Genomic DNA, 25,568 nt, shown 5'->3' on the forward strand with positions numbered 1-25,568 from the left:
CTTTACTCCACTTTAATTGTGCAAACTGTACAGCTGTACATTGTATGTACATTTTGCTTCATAATTTTCCTTCCAAGAGGGGACTTCCTTCCTTCCTTCCTTCCTTCCTTCCTTCCTTCCTTCCTTCCAGCTAAGAATATGGGGCCCTCTTATAGACATGGATCATTGTGCAGTTGCTCCAAGTACACCATTATAATCCAGCCATAGAAATACAAAAAAGATTGTGGGACAAAGAAGACCGAAAATGCAATCATATGTTCCTCTTTCTTCATCTGGTAAACTCTCAGCTTCCTACCTACTTTGAGCGTACCTTGAAATAACAAACAATTTGCTTTCCTAATGGCTATTTGTTTATTGCATTTGTTACTTTAAAAAAGAGGAAGCTAGATTTAGAATTAGAACACAAAAATACCTTTAAAAGCCCTTCTGATTTAGCTCACTGCAGTCAGTTTAAAGATAGGCATTTGAACAACTCTGGGGTATCTTTTTCCCTTTAGGAATTTCTACACAAGAGAAGAACAGAAGCCACATATTGAGGGAACAATCAGAGCCATTTGGGTGATTGCATTTCTAGATTTGACAGGTAATTTTGGATATGACCATAAACCTCTATATTTTATTAATCCATTCTCTGCAGGATGGGATTTCTTTTTCAGAAAACTGTGATTACAACTGCAGACCTACTTTTTCATATCTTTTTGTCTGTGGCACTTAATATGCTCACAGTAAGACACCATGTACAGCCAATACACCCATGGGCTCAAATACATTGCTTCATTGAGCTGTGGCTTGGTTCATTCAATGGTTTTTCAATCTCTTGGTGAATTTGTTAAATAAAGCGTGCAATCTTTTCCTTATTTCCTGCTTTCCTCCCATCCCAATATAGCGATAATACAGACAGCTGCTAATACTTTAAATATGGAAGCTTTTCTTTTGAACAGTTATTACCGAGAAAGCCAGCCTCAAATGCCATTTAATTCTTCTGATTGCTTAACATGGCTCTGTAAAACAGGCCATCTTAGATGTTGTGATAGTTATAATTGAGCGTAAAATTCTCCGCAAGGATAATACAGTAGGTTACTGGGATTCGTGAGGAGTTAGCACAAGATAAAGGGGTCAATGAAGGGTGAGTGGAATTTGATAGGATGCCCAGTATAAATATCCAGATGAAACTACAGCTAGTTACTCAGTTCTTGATATCATGCCTTGACTGGTGGGGGTAGGAATCCCCCTCCATCAGGCTGTTCAAGGCTTTAAATAGTCATTCATAATAAGAATTGTGATAGAATGATATGATTTCACCACACAGAAGAAACAAATCTGACAGCTGAAAACAGGCAAGGTATTAATCTCAGAACACCACATAAGGCTTTCTTTTCTTCCCATTCTGCAGTAGGAACAAAACCAGCTTCTCTTGTTTTTATCCCAGCTCAAATGTCATTGCTCAGGGAAAGGGTGATGAAGGAAAAGGAGAGAGAGAGAGAGGATGAGATGTGACAGGAAAACAGAAAAAAATGGAGCCCGTTTGTCCCTCTCAGTCTGCCTGAGGCCTAATATAGTAGACGGCTTCACAGTGATTACATTCAGCCAAAAGAGCCCAACAGAGCAGCTTGCATTTGAACATATATCATGTGGGCATAACTGAGTGGAAAATTTTCACAAAGTACAGTCTCATCACTGAGCGAGGCAATTATTATGTTTTTTGGTGTCGCATTTGGCCTTTGATATTTTCTGACATGAGGAGTAGAAAGGGACAACTCTATTGTCCATAGCAGAATGGGTCTCTGCTCCAGTTTCTTTGAAGAAACCACCTTTTGGCACGTGACACATGGAGTCAGGTTTCATTCCCTTGGAGAACTCTTTTAAATACCACCATAAGGTTACAAGGGCTAATTCCCCCATTCTGACATTCCTGGAATGGGAACATTAATGGAAGAGAACTCTCAGCACCCCAATTCATACCTTATGCCAACTGTTACCTTTTTCTTTTGCCGCTGCAGAAACCTATGCACCCTGACTTTGGTAACTGAACTAAGTAACTTTATTCGTTTTCAACAATAATAGATTAAGTTTATTTTAACATCAGTTAAACTAATATTATAGGGTGGATTAAGCTTCTATTACAGTTAAACCACTGGGTTTATCACAGTATATTTTTTCTGAATAAATTCTGTTGGCCTTCATCCCTAGTTCTGATGCCATAGCAGACAATAGAAAATCTCTAATTTCCAAAGGGAAATAAAACTTCCCAGATGCTATTTAAGAGCCCTAGAGCACCATAAAATAGCCTTTCCGTTTATGTTGCACAAATTTACCAACCAAGATTATTTGACCTTACTTTTGTAGGGTACTACTAATCATGGATTAGTTTCAGACATTTCACCTGTATGGGCATTTGCCTGAATGCAACTGAACTTAAAGTGGTGAGAGCACATAAGCCACAAGTCCACCAGTTCCACTTCACACCTTACTGTGTTGAAAAGGAAGTTCTGAGGGGAGATTCTAAGTATGTTCACCTAGATGTCCTTAGAACCCCCTTTCAGAACTTCTCTCTTAATAGATGAAGGTCTGAATTGGCAATGGTGTGCATGGGGAAATTTGGATGAGGACTGTGAACTGTCCTGCCCCCTTCAATTTTTAGCCTGAATGGATTCACCTCAAATGTCTGAAAACAAAGCCTTTATCCTCTCCCTATCCTTTCAGGATGTCCAAAGCTCAGCTTACATATTTCCCCAGGGAAATATTCGTGCATATGCTGTCTCTTCATCTAGAGTAGACACATCTTCCCAAAGGAATAGTTTTGGATATTCTTTGCATGCAATCTCAGGTTCCCCTCATTTCACTTTTTTTTTTTAAAAAAAGAATGGAGCTAGTCCTATCAACATTCTGAAGATGGTAGACACTTACAAGCATGTAGGAATTCAATTAAAAATGTCTTCCAATTAGAAATATTTTTCTGTCTTTGGAAGATCATACAATCTGAGCATCGAGCACCACCATTAACCCAATATAGCTCTCCCCCACTTTGCTAGTTAATATATCGTTTTCTTTTTGCTATGTGGAGCTTGGATAGCTCATTTCCTATTATTATGTTCTTTTCACAATGAGTCCTACTGACAATTTGCATAATGGAATTGTAAAGCAGGCCCAAAGGTAAAAAGAAAAGAAAAGTCTAGGTGTCTCTGATTATGTGGAAGAAGATATTCACATATATTAAAACAGAATTGAAAGAGCATGGCTTTCTTCTGGTTGCTTAAAAGTTAGGATTTAGATGATGGTGAGATCATGGTGGAATCAGATATGACTTTTTATCCTGGGCTAAGTATAACTATCAGTAAAAATTGGAAATTTATATTGAATGTCTTTCAGAAAACAGATAAAGACGCTAAATCAATAGAAATGTTTTTAAACCTGACTTAGGTTTGATCTTGTTGTCATAATAGATTTCTCCCTAAAATAAAAATACAATTGCACAGTTGTTATTGTTCTTATTTCATTTAAGGTGCATTGAGTATTTTGCTTCTCAATGAGCTTTAACTAAAAGGAACTTACAGGCCACTTAGCAAATATGGTGATTCATGGCAAAAGTTCAGATCCAAAGCACCATACACTCTTGCATTAACTTGAATGTAAATGGTGCACAATAAGCATGCAAATGTGGATCAAAGACTATGCAGCAGGCCAGGTTCTTATCTGCCCTTACTCCATGGGTCAGCTTTGACAGGTGGGCAGGGCCACCCACCTGACCATCATCTGACATCATAATGCTAATTAACTATTTAGCTGAGTTGGTAGAGCATGTTGGGCAAAAGATTCCTGCATTTCAAGGGTTTGGACTAGATGGCCCTCGTGGGCCCTTCCATGATGTCAGGTGATTGATAGGGGTGTGTGTGTGTGTGTGTATGGGGGGGGGGTCCCGTCCACTGGACAAAGTTGGCCCATGGGTTGGGGGGATTGAACTCTACATGCATCAGTTGATGTGCAGAGTTCAATCCTGCTTTCTAAGGTTGGGAGAGTTCTCCATGGGGAAGGTGGTCTCAAACAGGACCAAAGGCTAGAGGAAAAGACTTCACCATAAATAAGTAAAATAAGTGTATTGTGGAATCTAGTTGTGGATGACCCTGGAAATCTTGGGCACATATTTAAAACTGTCTGACTTTTCTTGTTTTCAAGTCCAAATTGTTTTCAAGTCCACAATTGTTCTCCCTCTGCTTTGTTTTATAGTGGATACAATATTAATCACCTTAGAACACAGTTACCCTAATAGCGAAAAGGGAACTATGATCTGTTGTAAGGAATGCTTTGCAACTCTATCTATCCCTTTCTCATTCATTTTAATTGTAATATTTTACATTATTGGATAAGGAAACTTTAGGATGTTTAATTATTGAGTCTATAAAACTACTTATGTTGTAATAAGGTTTGCCTGGGTATGCAGTATTTATGTGTAGGTATTTGGATATAAACTAGGCAGCTCTGCCCCGTTCTGACTAGTCCTGCAATTCTTGTTTCCTCTTGGTGTCTCAGTGCAGCCTCAGACAACCTCCACTGTTGCCATTACCATACTGGAAGTTGTACGGTACATGTGCAGTATGGTTCCCCATATAGAAACAATAAATTTCATAAATGTACCAGAAACAAAGGGTGGGACACAATGTGGTACAAAGTAAGTGTGGCTTTGAATTGTCAAAAAACATAAGAATGGGTTTTTTTTTGAGGGTGGTGGTAGTTCTGAGCTTATCTTAATCTGCATCCACAATGTTTTTTTAATGGTACACAGGTGATATAAAGTACACAAAAGCCCTATTCACACATTTACTCACACGAAGCAGCAGACGTGGGGTGATGCCTCTGCCTCCACCAATAACATTTACTGTGGAGGACTTTGTGTGGACAGCTACTGATGCAAAGCTATCCCTTTTCAGACTCTTGTGTTCAACATGGGAAGGCCATGTGAAGCATGGCAATAGGACATAATTTTGAGGGCGGGGCCATTGCTACTATGTGTGAGTGTCCTGCATAAATGCATGAACAGAGCTAGAGTTAAAATGGCCCAAAGCAGGTACATAGATAGGAAGCTGTCTTATACCAAGTCAGACCATAGGTCTTATCTAGCTCAGGATTGTCTACACTGACTAGTAGTGGCTTTTCAATATTTCCGGCAGGAGATACTGGGGATAGAATCTGGGGCCTTCTGCATGCATAGCAGACACCCTGCCACTGAACTGCAACTTAGTGCATCCATCAAGGTTTTCTCCCAGGGTTTAGCCTTAGGGAGCTGAAATGAATACAATATGGAGTTTCCCTTGGCAGCTTACCTATGAAGGCACAAGAAACCAACTGCTGAAGAACCATAGACCAAAACCTTCCTTTTTGAATCCATTAGTAGCTATTCCTCAGAGTGTGCTCCCTTCCTTCTGTCTGGGGTTATATCATGACACATGGGAGGCAGAAGGAAGTGGGAAGAGCAGCTTCTGGAGGGCAGGAGGCCCTCGTCTTTCAAATCTCAAGTCCCACTGACACGAGTGGGAGCTGAAGGTGCCTGGTACCTTGCAGGACCGCGGCCCTTCAGAACGGCATATGATTAATACATGTTATGAATATCTATTAAATGTTACAGCAGGTTGGTGACACTCAGCCGTATCGCTCATTTATTACGAGCAGCTCTTCAGTTATAGGCTGAACAGGGGGTGAGAGAGCAACTGCACTGCAGTCTTAGATTGATGACACTTCTAAAAATTGTCCAAGCATGTGTGCAAAAATCTATCAAAATAAGAGTGTAATAAATGAGAAGGTAACTCTTACTGTGCACAAAAGCTGCAATCATGCCTCATTTCTCCTCCTCTATACAGGGGGAATAAACAATAGTCTACATAGGTAAATAACGATCTTGAAAGAAAAGATGGTATAGAGGAGGAATGGCACAGCCGTGTCAAGAGTCGCTTCTTTGTCAGGGTCAAGTTCTCAGCCTGGTGTGAGGAGCTGAACTGTAGCCACATCCAAATTGGGCTGTTAGAGGATTTCTTGCCTCAGGCCCCTCAAATTAATGTGAATAACTTCCATTAATCAGCAGGGAGCTATTCTGAAGAGTTAATACTCTGTAAGGAAGGTTGTGGTCCTGCAGGACAACTAGACTGACAATAATGGAGAAGAGGCTGGGTTACTTACACCTGTCAGCAAGATCATTATGAACCAAGCCTCCAAGCCATATTGTCTGCTAGGCTGGGTACATGTCATATATTGAAAGCATATTCTCCTCTCCCCAAGAATCCTGGGAACTGTACTTCACCCCTCATGGAGCTATAATTCCCAGTACCATTAACAAACTACATTTCTGAGGATTCTTTTTTTTTTTTTTTGAAAATAATATTTATTACTTTTCCAACAATTTAAACACTACAAAAAAGAAGAACAATACAATACAATACAAAAACACTACATAACACTAACACATTAAACTAACAAAACAAAACAAAAACAATTTAAAACACATCAAACAATTTCAGTATCTTATCTTTCATTCACTTATTTCAGCGACCTCCTCACACCTCCCTTTTTGTATTCCACTTCAGTTAATTGTTTCAGCAATTCTTTTCCATCTTCCTCTGTTTTCTATCCTATAATTATCTTAACACATTCTAACCTTATTTTTTCCTTTAATACTCTATTAATCTATTTATACTTAATTCCTTATAACATTTCTACTAAAGCCATATAACTTCATTTCAACATTTTTCTAACATTCATTAATTTTACAGTATTTCCGTAAATAATTAAACTTTTTCCAGTCTTCTTCCACCGACTCTTCTCCCTGGTCTCGGATTCTGCCAGACATTTCCACCAGTTCCATACAGTCCATCAACTTCATCCTGGTGATCTTCTATCTGACGCTCTTGGCTCTTTTCCAAGTCCCCTCCGCAGATCTTCTTCGCATTTACACAAAAACTTTACTTTATCTTCTACTGATCTTATCCCCCCCCTTCCTTTGAAACTGAAAGATAGACCTTGGGGAAACTCCTACCTAAAGATGATTTTATTCCTTCTCAGCAGGGCAACAATATCTCCGTAGTTAGGCCCTTCTTTAGTTCGAAGAGTGATCAAGCAGTCTCTTATTCTATTCTTCTCTTTCCCCCCTCCTCTTCCAAATCTGAAGGCCCTCACAATTCTAAACTCTTCTTGGCCCAAGTCCAAGTCCCAAAAGTCAGCAAATTCCTGTGTGAGAAAATCTGTCAAGCTTTCCTTCTCCAATTCAGGTAGGGCTCTGATCCTCAAATTCGTCTGTTTTTCTTTAAGTTCAATCATAGCAAGCATCAACTTATGTTCATCAAGTTGCCTCTGTAGGGCTGGGACTCTCTCTCTCTCTCGAGTTCCTCCGCAGTCTGCCGTATCAAAGTAGATTCCTGAATCAATTTCTGGATGGTTTCTGTATTGGTATTCACCTTTTGTCCCGGATTATTTATACTAATAGTTGCAGCATCCACTTTCGCATTTGTCACATCTGTTTTCTTGTTAAGCTGTTCCAGTGAATCATTTATCTTATTTAATGCAACCGCTAAGGCCTCTTCTGTCGACATTCCTCTTGGTTTTGAGTGTACTGGTGCAGAAGCAGCCACAGAAGAAGCAGGGAGGCCTGATGTTGAGCCTCTCCTGGGTTGCTGCAAAGTCCTCCCAGACCTTAATGTTTTTTCTGCAGTTGACTGGTCTGTTTTTTCCTTTCCATTTGCCATAGCACTTAAAAGATTCAAGGTCAGTCCCAGAGTCTCACAGTTTTTTATCTTGCAGCTGGAAATTCCCCTAGCCCAGCTCTTGTAAAGCAACCAGTTTCAGAGGCTTCCACTAGGGGGAAACAGTTTCTATTTATATTAATCAATAATGTCCTCTTTTAAACACAGTTCAAAGAATCCAAAGTTAGTTTCAATTTTCAGTTACTTTTACTCCTTTTTAAAAGCAGCCGGAGACAGTAGAAACAATGTATTTCTCTTATTAGCTAGCTGTCAATGAACGTTCTAAGCGCTGTCAATGAACATTCCAAAAGACATCAGTCCTGCTAGCAGCCCGTTTCCAGGGTCAGAGCGGCGGTATTTTAACTCTCTTCGCTCTCTTCTGCAGGCATATTCAGTCCACAACTCCCCCCCCTCTTCTCCTGCCTCCAAGGGGGGGTTTAATGTTCTTTACCGATGGAAATTTAGTCTTTTACAATAGGCTTTCCAGGACTTCAGCTTGCAGCCTCATTGCTTCAGTCTATTTACAAAAGGGGAAGGCGGACTTCCTGTATTGAACCTCCCCGTTATATTACCAAATTAAACGTTTAAAAATCCAATTCTCCTGCTTCAGCTCTACTCATGGGTAGTTACTTTAGAATCAAATTGTCCACAGGAAAAAGTCAGCGCTCTCCGGCAACAGCTATGCGGCTTCGCTCCGTGGAAAAAGCAGACGATTCGAAGCATCGCGCCGCTCACCCCGCGTTGCTCCGGACCCCTGAAACCGGGTTTCCCCACGAGTAAGGGAGGCGCAAAAGGTGCCCACCGAATCCCACGCTCACAGGCTTCTCCCGCCTGTGATTTTTTTGCGGGTCTCCGCCTTCGCCGTGGCGGCCAGACCCAAATTCCCACGGGGCAAATTCCTCCTGATCAGAGGAATTCCACCATTACCGGAGGCACCAACCCGGAAGTCTCATTTCTGAGGATTCTTGGGGTTGTGCTTTACATGTTTGGTATTTGCACAGCCCTAGTCGTGATGTTTATAGATCATCTCCAGAATCAGAGACAGCATGCCTCTGAATACCAGTTGCTGAGGAAAAATAGAAAGAGAGGGCTATTGCTCTTGTATGCTGCTTGTGAGATTTCCATAGCCATAGGTCTTTGGTCTGATCCAGCAGAGCTCTTCTTGTGTCTTTAGGGATGTTTCAATATCAAAGCATCTTACCTATGTTAGATAGCAGCACTGTACTAGTTGGTGCATGAAAGGATTGTGGCACATTTGCAATGAAAACACCCTCCCAAATCATTATCAGCCAGTCTCTTTGAAAACTTGAGATGATCTTTGGAAATGGTAATGATTTGGAAGAAATGTTTTCTGGATTCTCTGCAATAAATGAGTGATGAATAGTGTCAAAGCCAGTTTGATGGGCTGCTACACAAAGGCTAGTGCAGAAACACTCAATTAACACGTTTAGCATGGAACTGTGCACTGCTTGGTTGCCAGTTTGACAGTGTCATTTAATAGGCAGCATATGTGGCCTTATGCTGTACGCTTTTGCCATGGCTAAAATGGAAGAAATAGATCTTCACAAGCAATTTAGCACAGCAGAAGGAAGGAAATGTAGCTGTCTGGCATTTGTTTTCATTTCTGAATCTAATTGCAATAGATTTTGGACTAACGACACAGACTATGACATTCATGTTCTATACGTTTTGCAAAAACATGACACCATTGGGGAAGAAAAGCTACAATGGTTTTTATGATTACACATGATAATACACGCATAATAAAATACCTTTCTAAATAAAGCTGATCTTGCCTTTGACCATTAATGCTTTAGTGCAGGAGTGCAGGGCTGAGAAATCTGTGGCCCTCTATGTAAGGGCCAGCCAGTATGGCCAATGGTCAGGGACGGTGGGAGTTGGGGGTTCAATAATATCTGCAGTCATGTGGGCTTTAGCCTCACTTTATGCTGATGGGAAGAAGAAGTGGGAAAGGGAGTGGCAGAGAGACAGAGAGAGGGAGGGACGGAGGGCAAAGGGGATGACTTTGGACTCAGTTCCTGCCCACCATCTGCATGAGGACCCATCCTCCACTGGCATGCAGACCCTGACAATTATCTCAAGATAATGCAGTCCTTGATGGGCATGGGGGAAGGTTCCCTACCCTGCTCTTAGCAAGAAACTATGTTTGACACACTTGAAATAGCATACCTGCTTAGTTTTGGCATAGTTTCCCCCACTCAGTTACATTTGTCCCTAGACTGCACCAGTGTGCCTAGAATGCTTATTATGTTACTGAACCCTCTCTGGCATACAAAGTACTTCTTCCACACATATGTGGAGGAAAAGGGATTTAGCTTATCTGTTTTGGTAAATTTTAGTTTTCTCTTTGCAGATTTTGTCTATCCAACAATCCATAGCTTCAAGTGATAGAGCTCCGAAACAGGTCTGTCACCACAGTGAGAATATGTCTTTATTTCAATACAGGTGCATTTGTTTCCTCTTTAAACAGGGCTTCCCTTCTTTAATGCTGCTATAAGATTGACATTAAAGGAAAAGTAAGAAGTAAAATAATCATTTTCATTCATCTGTTTAGTAAAAAGACTATTAAATAAATGCTCTGGCTGATGAGATCTAAGTACTTACACTTCTTCATGATGGAAAGTGAACACCCACTTCAGATTAATATTTTGTCGTGCAGAATGAATGTAAAGGTGAATCAATTTGTCTTTACTGTCTGTAATGGAACAAAACTCGTTTGATCAAAAAGTACAAAACCTACATTTACTAAGTATTTTGATCCATTGCCCCTCTGCCTATGATGAACACAGTATTTAATTTTAAATGACCCAAATAGCAGAATAAACACCTCCTGGGTGCAATTTGTAACCATTTCCTGTAAATGCACATGCCAGAAATATAAGCATTCATTTGTATGCTTGAGTCTTGCCCATTGTGGCTAGTAAAATCTAGAAGAGAAGGCATGGCTGGTTGGGCCAAGGAGCTGATTAATATCTCCTTGTGTGAGGGGGCAGTCCCAATCCATGTGGAAAAGGTGCTAATAAGACCATTCTCTGGATCTGAATAATTATAGACCAGTCACAAATGTTCCCTTCCAGGGCATGATTCCCAAACAGGTCCAATCACTTTGAAACAGATGAAATTGATTTTCTAGATCCATTAATCGGGTTTTGGCACTGAAACTGTCTTGGTCACCCTGTATGATGAACTTGTATGATAAGGCACCTGTTGATTCTCCTTGGTCTCCCAGTGACTTTTGATACAATTAATCATGGCATCCTGGAGTGCCTGTCTGACTTCGGAGTGGATGCTGCTGCTTTGCAAGAACAAGACTTGCTGAAGCAGAACCAACATGGTTTATGCAAGGGTGAGTCCTGTCTCACTAACCTATTAGAATCCTTAGAGATTGTCAACAAGCACATAGACAGATGTGTTCGAGTTGACACTGTGTACTTGTATGAAGTATACTTGAGTTCTGCACCAGATATGGGGGAATCCTGAGTGAATCAGGATTCCTCTTTGTGTGAAGGAGCTTAGCACATGTGTATGACCCCTTCACACAGCTACTGAATGCACAACAGACAGGGGGTATAGCAGGTGGTTTTATCAGTCGTGGAGGATGGGACTAGTTATCATGTTCCTTCAACAACATCACATGTGTTTTCAGAATGCGAAGCAGATCACCCGAAGGCCACTTACCACATCAAAGCGAGCTTCTGTTTTCCATGCTTACCTCGACACTCAAAATATCTCATTGTAGTTGCTCACATTCCAATTAAATAGTTATAACAGCAACAGCAACAACCACACTGATGTGGTGAAAATAATCAAAAAATTCATGGTGAGTTTTATATGCCGAAAAACTTAAGTAACTGGCCTGAACTGGTTAGTAATTGCAGGAGTTTGCAAAGCTTTTGCTTGAAGCTTTCTGAATAGTCTACTAAGTGTGCAACAGTAAGTAGGAGTTTTATTTTTTTCTGGGCTTTAGTGAGCCCGTTTCACACCTCCATGTGTAACTCTATGGAGAGTGAAGTTACTTCAGAAACATGGCAACATCATATGATTTTGTTGCAGAAAAAAATGCATGTATGTGGTGAATGCACAGGTCTATTGCACCACAAAATACATGCCAGTATTTTTCCAATGGAATAGTTTACATGGGATACATGGGAATTTCCCTACATTTGTTTATTTGAGTCACTTTTGGCTTCCTCTTCATTACATTCATTCCCAGAGTGGGTTGAAACATACATGGAACTCATATATGGCATTGGTGTTTGTATATGGCAGTGATGTCAGGCCTGAGATGTCTCCCTTTCTCTGTCCCTCTTCGTCTTTCTGAGCTCTGGCCTTCAAGTAGCTTGGCCCACAAAAGTTTAGTGGACTTGGTCTAGAAGTTGGCCATCACACCGGTAGAGTAATAAGGACTTTATTTCTATAGATAACCTTCACCCCCATCTATTTTTGGAATGCCAGAGAATCAATATGTTCTACCCAGAACCTTATTTAAACCATCTTTAGGACGCTGGTTGTTCAATATCAATTACAGCTCTTTTGCTTCACCTGGGAAGAATAAGAGATGAAAATAGTGTCTAGTTGGGCAATTACTGGGCTATTTTGAAAAGGTATGTTGAAGGCCCTTTTAATATTTAATGGAAGTCATCACTGGAATGCAGATTGGTTATCAAGATATCAACCATCTAATAAATCAGTTACCCCCCAGCTGGCATCTTTTAGGTGCATTACTCATCTTCAGCAAGTGTAATTGAGGATAAAAAAGCGTAACACGGATGGAGGCCTCTTCTTCATCTTCAGAACACTTGTTTTAATTCTTGAACCGTCAATGGAAAGAGAATCTTCTACATTTAATTGCACACCTGTTGGACATCTTAAGAAGAAAAAGCCCTCCAGTTTAGTTGAATTAGGGTTGTGTGTGTATATGTAAATGGAAAAATCCTGTTAAAATAACTCTACCAAATTCATTGATTGTATTCCTAAAAACTTAGATCTACCAAACTGTTTTAATAAATTAATTCAAAACTAATGATGTAGGATCAGTGAAGTTCGGAGGTGTAAGCTGAAAAAAGAAGAAGTGCTCTCTAATAGAGCAAAGCCATACAACCCATATCACCTGCTCTAAGTTTCTGGACACCAGCGGTAGCCCATACAGTAGCCTCCATATATTGTTGGACTACAACTCCCACGTTGGCTGAGGCCGATGGAAATAATAACTCAGCAACGTCTGAAGAACACCATGTTAGCTATGCTAAAAAATATTAAAGCTCTCTAAGCAAACATGCCACTATAATTCCTACTTGAGGCTAATTCATCTTGAAGGTTGGTTTCAAATTTTGTTGAAATAGTCCCAGCTGCTTCAGTTCTATCTTCTTTTTCAGAAGAGCTTTGACATTTGAGGAAAGCATTGTGTTGTCTTCCTTTTTTCGTCTTTTCCTCCCTGGGGTTGCCTGTTGCTCCTGGGAACTCTTTCTGTTTAATGAGATATTTCTTGTCAGTTGCAAAGAGTAACCTTGATGATACCTTGATCTCTGTGTCTGTCTCCATATATCCTTTTGTTGCTGCTGCTGTTGAATGGTGAAGATTTCTCCCAGAAATCCTTCCCTTTCATAGAACCTTTTCTAGGGTGTCAAGGATTGACTTCCAAACATCTGGTGGTCATTGATATTTTTGTTAGAGAGACATCAATGCTTTTTAACCTGACTATAGAGTATGAACCAGGATGCAATCCCTGGAGCTTTGGAGAGAACCCCACTTCCTCCTAAACAGTTTTCTGAGAATTACGTTTGAATATTTTTAAACATATGTGAATCTCAAACCAATGTTTGATTGTTTGACAAATAAATATCAAGGCTTCCAGGGTACTGACATGGAGCTCATAGCACAGGGAGTGCATGTTTATTGACATTGAAGGCTCCTCACTTCCATTTTGTTCAAAGGTTCTGAAGAAAAGTGAGTGCAAATAATAATAATAATAATAATAATAATAATAATAATAATAATCCATGCTCATTTCGCTCTGTACATTCCATCCCCAAACCTGTGAGTGAATGCATTAATGCATTAATATAATGAACCTGCAGTGTAATGTCTGAATCAAAAGCAGCGTTATCTTTTGGTATATTGCTCAACTCTTTCGTTTGTAAAGCTATTTATTAAAAAGAAGGCACCCATGAAGCTAGTGTCTCGAATTGGCCATCTCCTTATGTTAACTAGCTTTGGATTCAAGCTACTGTATTCTGGTGAAAAATATGCAAGGTTCCTTATCAAAAGAGACACCCAGTTTTTCTTCAAAGGCCATACTGCAGTTTCAGTATCAAATGTGGGGGTTAGTGCTAATAATTAGAACCAGAATTTCTCACCCATTTTCTTTAGACCTTTCTGCAAACAAGGACTTCCATCATTAATTAAAAAAATATAATCACTGGGCTTTGGCACTCAATTATGTGCAGAAACATCTGAGTAATGAAAATTTGTTTGCCAGTTCTAAATATGGCTCTAGTTTTGGGCCCTAAAAATTCAGATGTCACGTTGTAAAATTATGTTAATGCAAAATCTGAATTTTTCGTGTATTTTTTGTTTTCACATTCTGAATTCGATTTGCATTAATTTTACATTAGTTTAAGATTGATGGGGCACTACCACAGGATATACCTATTTAACTATGAGAAAGAAAATGTAGTCTATTGTTTCATAGGTAAACAGAATTTTAGCAAGTCTGACTTTTCAAACTCTATAGCACTTTGCCAGAATCCCTGTTATAGCCAGCAGTTAAAGTTACAGGTTCTACAATGTTGAAAAGCTGGCTATCCTGGCATAGAACTATACTTTAAACCTTGGGGAGGGAAACTGTGGCTCTCCAAATGTTGCTGGACTACAACTCCCATCATCCATGCATTGGCCATGCTAATTGGGACTGATGGGAGCTGGAGTAAAAAAACAACAACCTAGAGTCACAGGTTCCTTACTCCTAACTTAAGCAACAGTTTGAGCCATTTTGAATGATTTATTGTTCTGGGTTAGTACAACATAAATCATTTGGCTGAATCAAAAGCATTATTTCTGGTAGCAGTGCATAGGTTCAGAATAGTACATGATATTTCTTCCTGTACATCATAATTAATTGTACCAGCCACACCTAATGATGCTTACTGGTTTGATTCTTATTGATGTTATCCACCTTGGAGATTTCTAATGAAATGGAAAGGATAGTTTAAACCTCTCATTCAATAAGAAATAAAAAATAAAACACTTCTGTAACTTACTGGTCTTTTCTGTGAATAAAATAAAAACACCTGGATTATTTGGTGTAGAAGAATGTAAAGTAGCATCCACTTAGTGACCTGGCCATGCACATCAGCAGACAGTTTCCTGAACATGGTGAAACTGACTGCATCGAGCATTTCATAGGTGATAGCAGTAATATGTTAAATTGAAATCTGTTACTTTACGGATGTTGTTAGTGTTGTAGAGAAGCTTAAAAGACCCAGTTGAATGTGCAAGGCAGCTTTTAGAATTTAAATTGCAGACATGAGAAATGCAAAGATTACAGCATCATTTGTGCAAATGACCATAGAGGGTGACTGGCAATACATGTAGAACAATTGCTGCGAGAAGAGCTAAGGGGTGTAAGGGGACACAACAATTACATGGAGCCTAAAAACATCTGGCAACTATGATGTGTACATCTATCAGCACAGCAAATTTGCAATTAATTGTCCTAAAGATGGATGTTTGAGGAGGCGGCAAAAATTGGCCTGATATGCTGTGTCAAACATTTCTGCCAAGCTTCCTTTAATGCTAATAAATCATAAAATGTGGCCTAGACAAGCTTTTTCATATTTTAAATGCCTTCCCTCCCCTTTTCTACTTGTATGGGGTATTCTGATTTAATTTCTGTATGATAATGTTACAGTCTAGAAATTGCCATCCGTGACCCCACATACTTGTGGATCATGTGGTAGACAGCAGTACAGGCTTAACAGGAAAGCTAAGATTTAGAAAGGGTGGATGGAAACATTTTTATTCAATATTCCCTCAGAGGCCACGGTTTAAGAACGGACTTCCAGAACGGATTAAGTTCGTAAACCGAGGTACCACTGTATCTAGAAAATTTTGAATGGATTTTTTTAAATGAAAAAACCCAACAGAGACTGGGTGAAATGTGGTTCAATACATACTCCAAAGTGAAAGCTTAGTCTGAAAAGCACAGCTTTTCACCTTTAGGCAAGGTTTATAGCTAAGATGACTACAAAAGCAAATATATTCTGTGAGCCTGTTCATATTGCCCTGACAGATTGTAATTTGTATTTACCAGTTCAATATATTAAAATAAAATGCAACCTTCTCCCTTAAAAAAAAAAGATTTTGAACAGAAGAGGTCCTTTAAGTAGGTGGAATATTGAAATGATGAAAATAAGTTTTTAAATTCTTCATAGAATAATCTAAAGGAGTTTTATCAGAAAGAGATAACCCATGGTCTATGCACATATTTTAGGAAGAAACATTTGGAAGAATATTGCAATAAATGGCAAAGAGTGCTATGCATTTATTCACTTCCATTGGAATAAGCTTTCTCAATTACCAGAATGAATATGTCCCCAGTTTCACTGTATCTTTCTCAGCCGCTAAGTGTATTCCAAAGGTTATTGAATGCATGTAAATGCAAGCTCTGAAACACACAAAAGCTCTAAAGATATTCCCTCTTCATCATTCTAAAGTTCCCCAAAGACTTAGGCATTTTAAGGCAGAGAGACTCAATTTTAGTCAAAAGGATGCAGAGCCAAAGCAAAGACCCCGAGCTAAAGCAGAGAGTGGGAAACCTGGGGTGGGGTGGGGGTGTGGCCGGATGCGCCCCTCTAGGAATTTCTATCCAGTCCTTGGTACTTTTCCCAGGCCATGTCCCACTTCCCTAGTCCCACTTTCTTTCCCCAGACCAGCCCTCCTTAGCACCCTCCTTAAGAACTCTGGCCTGGCTGGCATTATATCCTTGAGTTGCTTGCCTTGATGGAGGGTGCTGAACAGTGTGTGTGTGTGTGTGTGTGTGTGTGTGTGTGTGTGTGTAAACCTCTAATTTTTGCATGGGTGGAATGTAAAAAAAATCATATCCATTGCTCCTCTCTCACTCACCTCTGGCCCCCACCCCCCACTGGTGGTTGCAGGAAAGTTGTCCTCAAGGGAACGTGGTCTTCAGATTGAAAATGGCTCCCCATATCTGTCTAGAAGTCTTTCTGTTTCACTGTGTTACAATGGCAATCACTCAGTTTAGGTAAATTTCGCAAGTTAGCAATCCACAGCAACAAGGATTTTGTAGCTACCGTATCTAGAATGCTGACACGCTCTTCTCAAGATGGTACTATGAAGTTTTCAGGTTGCAAAATGATTGCCTTTAATCTTTAATATGGTTAAACAGCAGGAGGTAAATAGACATTTGAACATAGCTTTGCTTTTTATAAGTGGCATTTAATATGTTCAGAATCTCCTAGACAACGTCTCTTCTGTCCGATGCTTTTGGCTTTTAGGGTTTTAATTTGTACTGTATGCTAGTGGAAATAATGGAAAGTTCAGAAGATTTCCTTAGAGGGAAGCATGGTGTCTTGAGCCGGACCATCTGCTTACAAAATGCAAAAATAATTAAAGGACACATTTCACCAGGACCTTCTCTTATGAAGGTCCCATTGAAATGAATGGGAGGTGTGTATGAAGCAGCATCTCTTGTGCAAGTGCTTGCTCAGAAAGTGTTATCACTGGATTGTGGCCAATAACAGATCTTTACGAAAGAGAACTATGACTTAAAAAATGAAAACAAATGTTATTTCCCCCTTCACATTTGCTATACAGCTGCCATAGCTGCAGCTGGCAAACTGCTTTAACAATTACTTCCTCTGCTCTGGGAAACCTAGGAACTAGTTCTGCGAAGACAACTTGGGAATGCTGGGAATTCTTAGCATCCTCACTAAACTCCCATTTTCAGAATTGGAGCTCTTATACACATTTGCACTGTACATAAAACAGGTGATTTAGAACTTCCCCTGTGCTGCTGGAAAAACAGCCTGGGATAGTATTACAGAGATTTGATCACCTTGTGAAACTAATACTCTGTTCTGAAACATCTGCTTCTAACCATGGCATTTTATATTATTCCATGTTTGCTGTGGCCATACAAAAATGCAGTTCTGCAGGTCAGAGCTGGTGGGTAGGAACAGAGCCGTCCCAGCCATTAGGCAGGGTGAAGCCACTGTCTCAGGCCACTTCATTGGTTATTCTTTGACCCTGACTTGTGGCTTACTCCTTACACCTGCTTCCTGGCTTGTCCTTTGGTTCTGGCTTCTTTGCATGTCCTCACAATGAGTGTGTACTATAGTTCCTGGCTCACCTAAGTCAAAAGTAGTACTCATACCTTTAGTATGTACCTTTAGACTCATGCCCTTTAAAACATTGCTCTTTTTATTTGGAAAAAAGCAGGATGAATTTCTAGCCTTACTATTCAGCTGTAAGGCTCCCAAGGAGAAAACTTTTGTTAAATTACTGGTTCCTTCTGAACTGAATGCCCATGGGCTCTTGAAAACAGTGTGTATCTATTTTTTTGTTCCTTTGTTTCTTCATTAAAAGAATCAAGGTCTCTTGCCCCTGAAATGAAAAAGGAAAAACAAAACAAAACCCACAACACTATCACAGTCTTTCTCTGCACACCAGTTTTGTGCTGATAGAGAACTTTAGCTATCATGCTGTGTCGTTCTGAACTAATCCTCCTTGCTAAGAAAACTTTGATAGATTTCAGCTTCCTTTTATTTCCCACCCAATAGCGATCATTGTGGCGCAAAATAATTTTGGAGGTTCTCGGGTAAGAAAAAAAGTGCTATTAAAGTAAGCTTTATTGATCTCTGTTGCAGGAGGTCTTATCACAGCTGACACCATCTGCGACTGCAAAAATGGCTTTTAACCAACCATAGAATAGTTAGTGCATTTAAGTGAAGATGGGCTTTTTCCTCCTTTTAAAGAATCAGATACAACAAACCTATCCTGGTGTGAAATTATAGATTCAAACGACTTGAAATTTATTTCTTTAAAGTTCATCCATTATTGTATTCATTTTCTCTCTCATCTTATTTTGATTTCTAAGGCTTCTTTAAAAAGAAAAGAAAAAGAGGATGGGAAGAACTTAAAAAGTTAATTCCAGCTTATTGCAAACACATGGGATGCCTTTGTTAGGACGAGGAGGGTGAGCATATGGGAATTCTTCAAGGCTGCACTATACCATATGGCACATTATGTCTTGTGCACTGCATTATACTTCAATATTCTCCACCTAAATGGAGTACTAAATTTACAACAAGGACGTCTTTGCTCTTTCAGTTCCTCAAGAAGTTGTCTTGCCTTAACTCTGATATGCATTCAGGCTTTGTGAAAGGGACTGCTGTGAAACACTGCCATGCTCTAGGCACTATGCAGAGCATAGGTGACGTGGCACACTTCCATTTTGGAAGTGACTTCTGTCGGATAAGGTTCACAAATCTTTTGGGCCCTGTGCGCACATAGGAAAACCAGAGAAACTGTTGCGGGCACTACACACCCCTCACAATGAAGCACACACTGCAGCCTGTTCCACGGGCTACAGCTAAATACTGCTTTCACTTTGAAGTTCATCTGGAGGGTGTGGTGGGGAGAGGACACTGGGGGTGGCAGGGAGGCCTCTCTATTCTCATGTGTGCCTGTTGATGCCATGTCAGTTCTGCCTGCTGTAGGCCACTGGCCTGTGAAATGCAGTTTAGAATATTACTGATTCACTCAACCGCATTGCCATGACAAGTCATGTAACTTTTTTCCATTTTCCATGAACCAGAAGGCCGCAGATGTTGTCCGGCAAAACAAATCTCTAGGCAAGCTTAATGAGACAAATGACAAGTCGTTATTGAGGACACTAAAGTTCCCCAATAAAGGTTGGATTTCTGCTCAAAATCTATTAGGGCACTTTATGTCCTTCTCTTTCACAGCCTTCGAAACCTTCCATAAAAAATGTGTTTACTGCTGTCTCAGATGATGAAGTCAGATTTAAAGGTGTTAAAAAAAAAGTTTTCCAGAGCATTTTTCCTCTGTGTTTTTGTTTCAGATTTTACTGCTTTGAATGCAAACACAGATGAAACTAAGTATGAGTCGTAACCAGAAGGCTTGTCTTAAAAGATGATGCAGTTATACCTTCCCTTAATGAAATAAGATGTTACTTTCTCAAAGATAGATGGCTTACATTAGAACCATAAAATCAATAGGAAGGTCATGAATCCCAGTTCTCTGAATCAAGGTAACTTTCTTTATGTTGAAACATCCCAAAGATTGTAAAAAGAGCCCCGTGGGGGTCAGTCCAAAAGCCTACATAATACAGCATTTGATGCCCGCAGTAGCCAACAAACAGGACAAAAGCCTTCTCCCACTGTTCGTTTATTTATTTAATAAACTTATGCCTACTTTTTCAGAAATATTCTTTACAAAGCAGCTTACACTATGTTTAATTTTTTAAACAAGCATTATGATACATAAAAGACAGATGGAGAGGAAACTTTTATTCCATAAATTAATCAAATGAATAAAACAGCAAAGCAACATTAAAACCCAGAGCCACATAAAATCAGTTACTCCAGTTACCCACTAAAAGCTACTGAGAGGAGCTGGGTCTTCCATGCCCTCTTAAACATTGCAAGAGATGAGGCCTGTCACACTCTGAAAGGGACAGAGTTCCACAAGAGAGGTGCCACAGCGGAGAAGACTTTATTACAGGTGGTCAGCAATCTTAACAGGTGGACACCTAAGCCAAACTTCTGATGTTGATCTCGTGGAATGGGCAGGTTGACATGACAGCACACCTTCAAGTAGCTTGGGCCGTCAAGTAGCTTCTTCAAGTAGCTTGGGCCAAAACCATCTAGGGCAAGTTGGTGTCCATATTTGGTAGACTATCATAAAGAACTATAATTTCCAGAGTTCTCTGGGAAGAGAAATTCAGCCACTCTAGGAACTGTAGTTCTGTGAGGGAATTGGGGTTCTTCTGAGAACTCCCAGCATTCTTAATAAACTACAGTCCCAGGATTCTTTGGAGGAAGCCGCAACTATTTAAAGTGATATGATGCTGCTTTTGATGTCTAGTGCAGATGGTGTCCATGTCTCAGCATCTAGCACCTTGCAGTTAGACAAATATCAATATTGTAAAGACATTTGTGATCATTTGCTAGACCAAAATCCAATACCCCAACTGAATCACACAGTTGTCTTTGACATAGTAAAGTCTTCAACACCTTGCCCAGTTTTCAAGCATAAAGCTACTTGTGTGAAATTCAAACTGAAAATTCACTCCAACACAGAAAACAGCTTTCACACAAGCACTTCCACCTCTCATCAGCAAATACCTGTAGAGGTATGACATTTAGCCCTGTGGAAGACAATGGAAGGACCTGGTTGAATTTGCTGGTGCTGGTAACTTAATCAGTGAATTGAGGCAACATATTTCAGAGATAGGGCGGTGCTTGCTTCCGTGCAAGAGACAAATAGCATGGACAATATAGGTATATTTTGCTCACCCAAAAGAGGCCAGCTGAATAAGAGATCAATATGTATTTGTAGAAGATGCTTGCCAATACAGCACTAGTTCTTCAAGGGATCCCAAGCAACCAGATGCTGGGTGCTCCCAGAGTTGCTAATGTCAGTTTCAAATAAGCAGCCCCACCTCAGACACCCCCCTATGTTAAGGAAGAAGGAAAAGCATGTTGCTAAGCAACCACAGCACCCTGTTCTACTTACTCAGCACCTTGGCGAAATGGATGAGCTTAATATGGTACACATTTTATGAAAATGCTATAGGTGGGAATAGAAATTCCCTTGGGACAGTGATTAATCTGGTGTGTCTGTGTGTCTAGAGCTTCCCTCCCTGTCCTGATAAGGCCATGGAAATTGAAGTACAATATACACCGCCTAGCTGATTTTCAGTCATTTTGAATTTCAAGTCCTGAACCTCTTGGTTTACCTCATTATGAACTATTATTATTATTATTTTAAGACTCATCATGCTGGTATTTCCCATGTGAAATTGGCTGCTTAGTTGGGCACACAGCTATGGGAGCAAAATTTCCAATTTCTAATTGCACTGTGCACTCCAATTATGCTTATAATAGTGCATATATATATATATATATATTCATTTGAATGTGAAGTTTTCCCTTTGTGATGAAAACAGAAGCCTTTGGAAAACTAATGTGTTTATTTATGTAGATGCCAGGATGCATTTATGGAAAGTGCTTTAACTCCAGCGATGCCAAGGCACTCTGCCCGAATGAGCCTATAGCAGTCTGTGTTCTGAAGCTGCCATCTCCCAAACAAAATATGTCTCCTAAGAACAGTGAAAATGAAATAATGTTTCACTAAGCCCATGTGGAAGAGGGTGGGCAATAGCTCAAAAGAAAGATATTTTGGAATTTTATACAGTTCAAATAGTAAATGAACCTGACACTTCCCCAGAATTCCGCAGATAATGACTCTTTAAGTACCTTCCTTATGAGGTCCTAGAGCAGCTCTTTCTCTTAATGTAATTTTCTTAAAAGCCATATTTCGAGCAGGAAAAATTATACTATTATTTCATTGTTATGACCATCAGCTTCAGGATAAGCTTTGCTGCCTCCCATAAAACTGCCTAGAATAAAGTATATTAACTCCTGGGGAAAGTGTAAATTTTCTTATAATTACAGATTGATTCTGGTGTTCTCACCTGCTCTAAGGCACTGGGAGTCAGCAGGGGAAAAGAAGAGGACGACACGGCCAGCGGTGACTTTGCAACAGCGGAAAAGCAGGCAGCCACAACTCTCTTGGCGTTGTCGCCTTTCTCCACAAGCAAGCTGTTGAACTGAAGGTACAAAGAGATTGCTCACCCCCAGTTTCTTGAGGCTCACAAAAGATGATGCATCCTATGATCTTGCCCCCAGTGTAACCCTGAAGGAGGCTAAGTACAATGCTAAGCAGCAGCATAGCTCCTGGTAGTAGTAAGAGTTATGCAATTCCACATTCGTAGTGGGACTGGTGCCAGAGTTCGTGTTGCTGGGTATCTGCTGTGGTCTGTACTCCCCATTTCCAGGGCCTCCTCTGCCCCTCATCCTCCTTGCTATTGCTTCTTGTTTACCTGCCCTCTATGAAAAGGCAGTAAGGAGAAGGAGTACAGTGGTACCTCGGGTTAAGTACTTAATTCGTTCTGGAGGTCCGTTCTTAACCTGAAACTGTTCTTAACCTGAAGCACCACTTTAGCTAATGGGGCCTCCTGCTGCCGCAGGAGCATGATTTCTGTTCTCATCCTGAAGCAAAGTTCTTAACCAGAGGTACTAATTCTGGGTTAGCGGAGTCTGTAACCTGAAGCGTATGTAACCCGAGGTACCACTGTAGTAGGTTTTGCATGCCTTGTCCTCTAGCTCCATGTGCTGGTGCTGAATGGACCCAGAATGGGAGGTAAGCAAAGAGGGCATGGCAATAGTAGGAAGGAAAAGGGGCAAACTCAGGGAGATGGCTCTTAAGAGTATTTTGCTCAAGAATCCGCAAAAAAACTGGAACCAGCAATATGCTCTAGCATGCATTCCCCAAATTCACACACTATGCAATCATTATGTACCATGACAGGGGAAGGTAGCCCATCTAGGAGAAGGAAACTCTGATCCTAAACTTCTGCTGCCTTGTGGCTGTACTCATTCATGATAATTTGTAGACTTAGGCTGCATCCAGACAGCACTTTATTCTGTTTTCCTGCTCTCTCTTTACCTGAGCATTTCTGTGTTTTATGTGAAAGTCTTACACCTTGTAAAAGCCACTTCCGGAAATCTAGTGGAATCTAGTGAAAGGCTAGCATTCATTTCTGTTTTAATTATTTCCAGAAAAAGTCCATTTGCAAACCCATTAACTTGGGAAATTGTAGAAATTTTGCATTGCTGAAACTTGGGACACTATTCTGGCATACAATTTCCCACCATTTAAAATTTAGCATGACACGTTGGTATAAGGATCAAAAAGCCACTGTTGCATAATGCAATGCTTGCAACCAACTGGGATTGCATGACAGAGCCAGTTGCACGAACTGGTATTGCCACAAGGGGATAGGCGTGTTGCGATGAATTTTCATGAACACATTAAAAAATAATAATTGCAACCTGATTCAGAAATGTGGCAAATTGAATTTAATATTTGGAAAATGAGAAATGGAAAGAAACCAAAATGGGCAGATCCATCCATCCCTGATGTGATCATCCTGACAACCTGTGAAAGGACCCACGGCCACCCTGTAATTTGGCAGCAGCTCCACCTGGAGGTGCCAATCCATACACAATCCACACTCCCACAAGCCGCCACGTGAACGCCTAAGAGCATCGGAACCTCAGCATTTAATTCATAACCTACCTCATCAATTTAAATACCGACTTTCCCTGCAGACTTTGCTACTGTGCAGCAACTTCCTGTGCAGAAAATGAGTTTTTGCTGTTCTGAACAAGATTAGCGAATCTTAAATCAGATATGCTTGGTCTATAATGGACTTGGAAAGCTTATAAATACATTTTCATTGCAAACATTGCTGGCTGACAAATGTCAGTTTTGCAGCAGGTTTGTAGGGAAATGAAGAATGTATCATACAAGGAGGGCTCTGCTGCCGGTATGATCAACTCTTAAAAGCAAGCCGAGACCACCTTATCTGAGCCCTTTTATTTATTTTCTGACTGGGCTCTCCCAATCTGTGATTTTCTTCTGGAATTCTTGGTTTGTACGTTATGAGCTGTAGCAAAGGTTGTGTTTTCCTGAGTATGTTGCAGGTTGATTGGACTGCAGAAAGTGCTACAGATAGAGGGTGCTCTTTTCCCAAATCAAGTTGCATCCAGCAAATGTATACCTCTGACTGTCAAGGAAGTGAGAGAAGCCCAAAGCCAGTGCATTCTTGGGAAATATTGTCAACAAAAAATGTTGCCTTTCTTCTGTGTAGGAAAGCAACATAGTAAATTACCTAAGTCTTAACCTCAGTTAAAGTAAAGCTGCTGGCTTGGCATGTGTGCAGGAGTTTACTACGTAAGCTGCATGTTTTATTGCAATCCTGCAAATATCTCAAAAGAAAGGCTTCTATACCGAGTGTTGTAATAAAAGGGCTCTAGTGCCTAATCTTCCTGCCAACCTAGCAGTTCGAAAGCACGTCAAAGTACAAGTAGATAAATAGGTACTGCTCCAGCGGGAAGGTAAACGGCGTTTCCATGCGCTGCTCTGGTTCACCAGAAGCGGCTTAGTCATGCTGGCCAATAAAGCGAGATGAGCGCCGCAACCCCAGAGTCGGTCACGACTGGACCTAATGGTCAGGGGTCCCTTTACCTTTACTAGTGCCTAATCTAAAGCATCTTAGTGGCCAGTTCAGTTGAATGAATGAATGTATAGAATTTGAAAATGTTAGCAACACCACTGCCCCAACTAGTATGTCTTTTGAACCTGGTCAGCAAGCATATTTCTAAAGAGGGGCACAAAGACTTCACTTACTCCCATGTGAACTAAGGGCACTTTCAGACGGTCACTATTTTCCGGTGTGATTCAGTCACCTGAAAACATTATTTCATTACTAGGTTGAACAATTAGAGTCATCTAATTAACTGTTTTTTTGCAAAGCAGTTTGCCTTAATATGCTTTTTTGGTACAGTATGTTACCTTAGCCAATACATGAATTTTTGCACACATTACTTGGCTGGAGAACTGCATTGCAAAATTCAGAGAAGTGTGAATTTCAAAGGATGGCTGTGTTTCAGTCTGCCTTTTGTTTGGAAAAGTGTGTATTACATATATGTG

General features: G+C 40.3%; 1 long non-coding RNA gene across 3 annotated transcripts in view; it reads left to right on the forward strand.

Moving 5' to 3' along the window:
* The first annotated feature begins 495 nt into the window (after positions 1 to 495).
* Positions 496 to 25,568, forward strand: part of LOC309339394 — a 239,767-nt gene continuing 214,694 nt past the window's right edge. For all 3 annotated transcript variants that reach the window (XR_014155293.1, XR_014155294.1, XR_014155295.1), the window contains exons 1-2: positions 496 to 583; positions 22,466 to 22,626. This is a non-coding gene — a long non-coding RNA (uncharacterized lncRNA). The remainder of the gene's footprint in view (positions 584 to 22,465; positions 22,627 to 25,568) is intronic.

This window comes from Podarcis erhardii (assembly GCF_964252035.2).
Source record: "Podarcis erhardii genome assembly, chromosome: 3".
In the NCBI taxonomy this organism is placed as follows: Eukaryota; Metazoa; Chordata; class Lepidosauria; order Squamata; family Lacertidae; genus Podarcis; species Podarcis erhardii.